Raw genomic sequence first — 8,458 nt, forward strand, 5'->3', positions numbered from 1 at the left:
TTCTTAACATACGTTCAAACGAGAGCACGAGTCAAGGCGTATGTTGCTTTTTCTCACCTTTCGTTTATCGCGCGCGCGAGGATCGCTAACAATTGAAAAGCGACAGCACAAGGAAGGCGATGGAAAGGTGCCTAAAATGAACCTCCCAAAAAACGTTATAAATAATGTGTCACGCGTTGTCAACGGGCGCGCAACTTATTGGGCTTGCTGAACGGTCCAACCGCAGTTGGAAGATGAAGCGTTCTTTTATTCTTGTGGGTAGCCGCGTTTGCCTGCGGCTGCGGTAGCTGTGTGGCTGTCGCTGCCGGTAACTATTGGTATCGCTGCCATAGAAACGTATAACGGCTGTGGATTAATCTTTTTTTTTCTTAAATCGGTAATTCTTCGACATTTTAACAAAAGAAACAACGCGGCGGGCACTCTTCTGATCGCCGGGTGTCTTTTGCTGCGTTTCACTGTATGTAACCAAAAAAACAGCTAATTGTATAACTACCACCACCGGTAGGAGCGACTGGGCAGATAGTGTAGACCTTAGATTAACATTAGCTTATGGAGGTAGATTGTAGTTAGTAAGGAAATAGGAAGGAACTTTGGAAAATCCTAAAATCTTTACTGAATCCAAGAGGAACTGTTAATAGTCATTGTATAATATTCAATGGATCAACGATGTATGACTCAGAGAAAATTGCCTGATCTTTTAAAAAATTCTTTGTCAAGAGTGTATTGGACATTCATCATAGTTTGGTCAATGAAATGAAGCTTACGTCAGTGTTCGAGAAACGGATAATATATTTAATTTTAGATCCATCTCCTACCTTTACCAATGTCCATCCATAAATCTAAATCTAAATAATTCAAAACATCACGAGAGGAGTATTTCCAACCTCTTTGAAAGAGTCTCGTGTTTTATTTGTGTTTTATTAACTATACAAAAAGTAGTAGCTATACAAAAAGTATTCTTGCAAATGAATTCAGGCATATAAACAAAGTAAATGTTTTTGAAAAAGTATTAGAGACAGTTGTTAAAGAACAATTAGTAGAATATATAAACAGCAATCATTTATTAATACCAGAACAGTCGGGTTATGGGGTTGGCTATTTTTGCGAATCAGCTCTTAACCTAGTGCTGACAAAATGAAAGGAAGCTTTTGACGTTAAAAATACTACAATTGCTGTAGTCCTTGATCTTAAAAGGGCCTTTGAAACAATTTCGAGGCCACTGTTATTGAAAGTGTTGATAAGTTTTCGCATTAAAGGCAACGAATTGCGATGGTTCGAGAGTTATCTCCAAGACTATATGAAAAGGGTTGTACAGCATTGTGACATCAATTTAATTGCGGATGACACCATCATCTTCATTAGTGGTAGTGATCATTGTGATATTGTTAGGAAATTTAATCAGGATCTGGACTTACTGGATGGGTGTCTGAAACATAAAAAAACTCAAATTGAATCCTGAAAAAACTAAAGTCTTGGTTGTGTTTAGAAGACTATATAGTCTACCCACTCAACTGGTAATAAATAATGTATCTGTAGAAATTGTATCTAGTATAAAATATTTAGGAGTGATGGTTGACGATAAACTAAGATTTACGGACCATATTGTCAACGTTATAAAGAAAGTGGCCAAAAAGGTTGGAGTTATTTGTAGACTGAGGAAGAATGTAAACCTTTGCGGTAAGATACAATTGTACGTATCACTTATTGGACCTCACCTAGATTTTTGTGCTTCGATTTTGTTTCTGACGACTGAAACACAGTTTACGCGACTTCAAACGGTGCAGAATAAGGCAAAGCGGGCTATCCTTGATTGTGGGCGTTATACCTCTTCTGTCGCAATGCGAATGGTCGTACAATGGATGTCCATAAAACAGAGAGTGACGTATCAGACAATGATATTTATTGATAATCTAATAAAAAGACGTCTACCTTTATATCTTACGCAAAGAGTCGTGAGAGGAGTAGACATTCACAATTACCCTACACGGAGAGCTAATGCTCCAAGAGTGCCAAACTATATGACTGCAGGAGCCACAAATTCTTTGTTTCACAGAAGTATCCAGTTTTACAATAGAATGTCACAGGAAATTGTCAATGCTGGTTCGTTATCTGAGTTCAAAAAATTGTGCTCTGATTTTGTTAGAACTAATATAGTTTAAATGTATTGTCAATTGTAAACTCTAGGTGATGATGATATTTTTTTCCATTCTTGTCTTTTGTACTTTAAAATGTCGTGAATATTTTAAAAACTAATTTTTATTCTAAACTCACCAAAGTTTTATAATTATTTAAGTACATTAGTAATTATGATAAATTTCTTGAAAAGAATAAAATTAATAAATAGAATGATACTACATTGAATTGAGATACGCGAGCGTACAGTAGACTCCGGGTTTGGAACTTGGTAGAATTGGTGTTGATCGGGTTAAAAACTCGTCATACCTTTATGCTTTGTTCAGCTCTCAAACATCTACTCGTTTGAATATTTGTAGCTTTATCAAATTATTGCAAGATACCTAGAACATCTCTATTCTTTGTAGGGGTCATCATCATCATCATTTACCTGGATATTGATTCTGTTAAAATTTGTTGAATTGTTGTGTGTTTATCACTATTTTATAACCAAATTTTTTATAGTTGTTTTTTTACCCTGCAAAATGTTATATGTATACAGCGATCACATGTTACCAAAACAATCACTTAGAATAAAAAATATTCGTGGATCCAATCTATCCTTTTATTATCCTAGATCTGAGATATCTTCAATGTTCAGAAATCAGATTCGATCGGACGACTAAAACCTGTAGACAATATCACACCTAACAGTTTCATATAAAAAAGATAAAAAAAGATCCACAAAATCCAAAAATAATTGATAAATAAATATAGATAACAACTCCTGGGTTGAAACACAAACACGTTGATCTCAATTGTTGGTTATTTAATTTAGATCACATATTATACAAACAGTGGACATTATTTTTGGTTTGAAGCATACATCTAAAAATCAAGAATTTAATCATACACGAAAAATAAGTAACATTAAACTCTGCAATCATTTTCTTATTGATCTTATTCTTATTCCCAATAATCTTGCTGGGGCTCATTTTGACACCACCTTTAGCGAATGAGAACGTTTAAATCTTGTTTTGATAAGAAAATAGTGAGTCGATGTATCGAATTTCTACAGTTTTCTATTATTTTCTGTCTTTGAAAATAAAAATGATGTTTTTAAATGTAAATTATTAAAATAATAGATTTTTTGTTATTCTTTGCAAAATCATCGCGAGTCGCATTATAGGCTCTCAAGGACCGTAGTTTGGAGACTCCTGCTCTACACCATGCGACGCATTTAATTCATACATGATTTTGCACCGAACAATGAATGAATTTCGTCCCAAATCAACTCCTGTGTGACATGTTAATTGATCTCATCGCCATGTGCTTTGTGGCTTCTAGCATGGGTACCGATTGAATTTCTTACTTCATCCGAAACCAAGCATGGCACGAGTAAGGGACAAATTGAAACAAATATTAGCATAACTCCTTTCACAACCATTCCCATTGAACCGTAACCAAAAATGAAACTTTTGGGTGCGTGGCAGGCAACGTGCAAAGTTTCGATCAGTTTTGCACAAGCAACAATCTTTCCCCCGACGGTAGGTAGATCGACGAAGGGATTAAGGTTTTTGTTTGGTTTGCCAAAATGGTTAATCCTATTCCGGATCATTTCATTCGCCATCAAGAGTGAGACAGCCACTGAAAAGGTGTGAAATGGTTTTGACGTTGAAATTCCCCAAATCGATGCACTTTCCGTAACATTCCTCCTGCATTGCTGGTTCTTCCAATCGCCCCTGCCCTGAGGCACGGATTAGGAGTTGATTTTTTTTTTGTGATTCCTCTTTCAGTGCCGGATCAATGGGATGAATGAATGTCCACTGCTCTGAAGGGCCATTTTAAACCGCCCTATTTTCCCCCGATACCGGCAAAAGATGAGAGAAACTGTAAAGCCAACAGAAGAAAAAGGATCACAGAAGTTAGGAGGATTATCGGGTGGCAATGTCATGTTAATTAACTCACCTTTGCCGCTACGCTGCATTAGCTACGGATTTTGACTCCCTCACGAACCAACCGTAGATAATCCGTGGCGAATGGCGGGCACAACTCAATTCCTTCGCTATGAAGGATGGCGCACCGCACACATGGGGAGGGTATGCTATGGCCAGTTGGAAAACAATCGTTGTAATGTGTGTCCAAGCGAGACGAACAACTCAACAAACCTTTGCTCTGAAAAACCCCCGGCACCGATATGAAACTGAAAGGTGCGAACCACTTCAACACCGCAGCCTCATTGTGGATAGCACCGGTTAAAAACGCGGTGGAAATGATGTCGCTTTTCCCTGCCTGGACCGACCGTTCGCGTAAGTGTTGCCGCACTGCTCCTCTGGGCATCGTTTAAGGATAATAAATGTAAAGAAAAAGAAGCACCAACCCAAAACGGACCGATCAATTTGCCGTCGGCCTGTTGCATTCACGATGCGGTTTTCGATGATCGTAAGGACCGCAGCGTGCGCAAGGACGAGAGACTGCCAAGGACCCATTGTGTCCCAGGACAATCTCGTTTGATGTAGGACGGAGACGAGAGACGGCAAATGGACAGCAAGTAAAATAGATGGGTTCAAGCTGCAAAGGACGCGTCGATTATGCTTTCGGTCGATCTTTGTCTTGGGTGAAGGTGGCTGGAGCAAGGAAGATAAAAACTAACCAAACGCAGTAAGGAAGAGCCAAAGCAATATGTGCGAAACGAAAGCGGCAGCGTCAGACAGTCTGGCATTTGAAATAAATCCTGCCGTTTACCTTTTCGTCTACAAATACGAGAGTCTACAACTGGAAGTGGTAACGTAATCGGCGATATTTTTCGCTGGAATCCTTGTAATGTTCGCTGGCCAATGAGAGTCACCAGGATGGGGGCTGTACACTGGAGATGATAACGAAAAGCATTCCCAGTAAATGAATTTTCTTTAAATAAAAAAGATTTACACAAGTAGTGCAAAGAGAAAATGGCATGGAATTGCGTGAAGTTTCAACCACTGCTTTAAGATGCAGCCGTGAATGTTTCGGTTATTTCGGTATCTTTAAAATTCAGGCAAATCCTTTTACGGGCCGGGTTTATTTTTCCAATGCCATACCACCTATTACCGCACCTAAACTCCTATAGCTTTGATTATGGTCGAACTCAAGTTACATTTTTTTCCAGTATGTAACACTTACATTATTTCTGCATGACAATTGCTGCTCAATTGCTGCAGCAGAGTATTTGAAAACAAAAACTAGTATGCAAAAAAATCTTATTGCTTTATTTACGAGCACAAAGATTGCCAAAGAGTTGTTTTCGTAAGGAATCAAGAATCATAAGGAATTCCTTGACGTGACATGACTAGTTCGTAAAGCATTCGTTGATAGTTACTAAATGTTCGTGTATGTCGATTATTTTTCAGCCATTAACACTTTTGTACCATCCTCAGAATATCCCTAATATTTTTTTGCGGCGTGCGTTTTAACTCTTACTTTGTCGTTTTTACTGGTCACACGTTTGCGCACTCTGTTGCTGGTCTTTAAGTGATAATCTTTAAATTTAGTTTTCACTTTTAGGAATTATCAATTTTCATGATTTTGGATGATATAAGTACAGATAAACCACAATATCGCCAATATCTGCATCCGCGGCTCTAGTTCAGTCCTTAAATATTGCCCAAAACCAAAAAAATTGCTGACCGCTGGTCTAAAACCATAAAAATCTAATTAAGTTGAGAAATCTTACTAAATTGATGGTGATGTATGGAATTTTCATATTAAGATAACTTGTGCTGCCTGTAAAAATTAATATGTTTCATCATTAATTTTTCATTAAAAATAAGCTTTTAAGCAAAAGTTTATACCATATTCTGATGATTTTTTCCAATGCACATCTTGTCTATAAGCTGATGTTTCGCAATCAAACAGATTTCGCAAATCGATTTTTTTTTGTTTGTTTCGAAAATCAAAATATGCTCTGAGCGTACGGCTTAGGTACAGAACACAAGATTCTATGGCTAAGAACACTAAAATATGACCTCTAAGGTGGTAGTTTTGCCCAATTTAATCACAGATCAAACCATAAATTGTTTGGCTTAGAATTTTGGTGTTTTATAACAATTTGTCCAAAATTATGACTGACGATTTATGATAATTTTCCGCTTTACAGCCCCAAATTGATGTGCACAAAAATAATGTAACGAATGTCATCAAATTTTTAAGTCTGGCCTAAAAACTGCCCAAGATATTGGCAAATGATTTCGAAAACGTTGAGTGTATCATCAATTTGTTGAGCAACTCTATGGGATTTTGAATTGGATCTGAGATCTGCGTTTTATCTATGAAATCATTTGTTTTATGCGTCTGTAAAACATTCATCTGATCGACTCGTTTCCCATTTCTAATACAATAAAATAAATTGCAATGATTTCTCGGTATATTCGTTAAAAAAAATTGCCCAGCATGACTTTAAGTACCATGTCAACGGTGAACCACATCAAAGACGCACGGCCAGCGGCAGGCAATGCTTGTCATCTACGGCTAATCGGCATGCAGCAAACAAACAGCTCCCAGCACAAAAGGTAACACCCTCAACCTGAACAACGCTAGAACCGTTCGCTGGGCTCATGACCATACCGGAAAAGTTATGAAGATGTTGCCCATAAACAACACTTCAGCAAAGTCAACCCGAAACCAGTGCTCACGGGCCGTGCCGTCTGCCAAAAAGGCGGTTCCAATGGGCTGGTTTGTGTGTTTCTTTGTCGAAACCCAGTTTTCCCTACACCCCATAATGACGTTGCCTTTTTGGGAAACGATCTTTTGTATCGTGTGTGTGTGTGTGTGTGTGTGTGTGACGAAAACTGCAGTACAACAAACGAAAGCTGCCGACAGACCGGCCAAATGCACCGAAAAGTGTAATGTTGGGTTTGCAAAACGATCTAGTTTTTGAAGCGCTTCTGTTCAGCTCCAGTGATGATGACAGCTTTGCCGAAAAAAGGGCGAAGGGCGGCAAATGGCAGTGGCACAAAGCGGTACCACAACAACAGAAGTTGAGAACAATTCAATAAGACTGTCGGTCGAAAGTCACACAAAATGTGAGCGAAATATAGGAGCAGAAAGGTACTCCTCCCAGCAAAACCGGCTTATCAAAGGTAAAAGGGACATACGTGAACCGCCGAATTGTGTGTGAGTGTGTGTGTGTGTGTCTTTATGTAGCCTGAAAGTGTTGAAATTGAATTGTCATAGCTACTGTTATCTCTTCACAAATTTTCCCAATGCTGTAGCAAAAGTCATACGACGAACGATCTTCAATGCAGAACAGTGGATTCAAGTGTGTTGAACAAACGCGTAAATACAAAAGTGGGCCGGAAGGATCTCAATAGACACCGCCCTCAGCAACTCTACTTTTGAATCCATTCTATTGGGTCCTAGAGTATTTTAGATACCCTTATGAAAGATCCAGTGACAATCCAGCTGTTCTACACTGCTTCATCATCTATCCTCCTTGAATTCGTCACCTCTTTCGAACCATTTAGCAAATTACAATAAAGATTATTATTGAGGATGATCGATGGCCACTATGGCTCGGTCACGTTTAATCACCAACTACGATAATTCTGTAAATTAAACCGCGAGGTTTATTTATGTTATTCAAGCAGGACCATTATTGGTAATCCCCCTTCAACTCTTTCGTTTTTTCAATCATGGCAAACCGATCAATCATCGGATATGTATAATCCCATCATATCGCTGCGGTTTAAAATGATACCAAGTGAAGTAGTCCACGCAGTCGCACGCATGCTGTAAACTCACATTTGTAATCGTGTCATGTTTGGCGATTGCAAGGATCGATCATCTCCCATTTGTCCATCATCGTTAATGTCGATCTCTACAATGCTAAATAAAAAAAACTTGATGAAACACGACACCTTGGTATGAGTTAAGGATAATTATTTTATTGTGTATTCAAGAAGACCATATAAGGACGATATAATTTAGATAAATCTGTGACTAAAAATAAGTATTGCAAAAAAACTTTTTTACTCTTTGGAGTAGCAAACTATGCCATTATTTTGGTCAATTTGGGTGTACGTACGCCTATCGGACAGTCCGGATGGGAATCGAAAAGGGACTGGGACACCTCCATTCAGACGGCCAGTGGCGAATTCAACGGTACCCGGAGTGAGCGGCACCGGGGCCCCGTCAATTTTGGGGTCCCGTGAATGATAAGTCATGCACATAGAGCCTCCGTGCTCGGTAGGGGCCACATCATTCATAGGGGAATATGGTATCTACATGCTTATTGCTGTCTAAAATTAGTGTACAACTCCAAACTTGCCAACGGTGAGAGATAATTTTCTAAACATTCCATTACATAAACTCT

Source organism: Anopheles coluzzii, chromosome 2, assembly GCF_943734685.1.
Source record: "Anopheles coluzzii chromosome 2, AcolN3, whole genome shotgun sequence".
Classification (NCBI taxonomy): Eukaryota; Metazoa; Arthropoda; class Insecta; order Diptera; family Culicidae; genus Anopheles; species Anopheles coluzzii.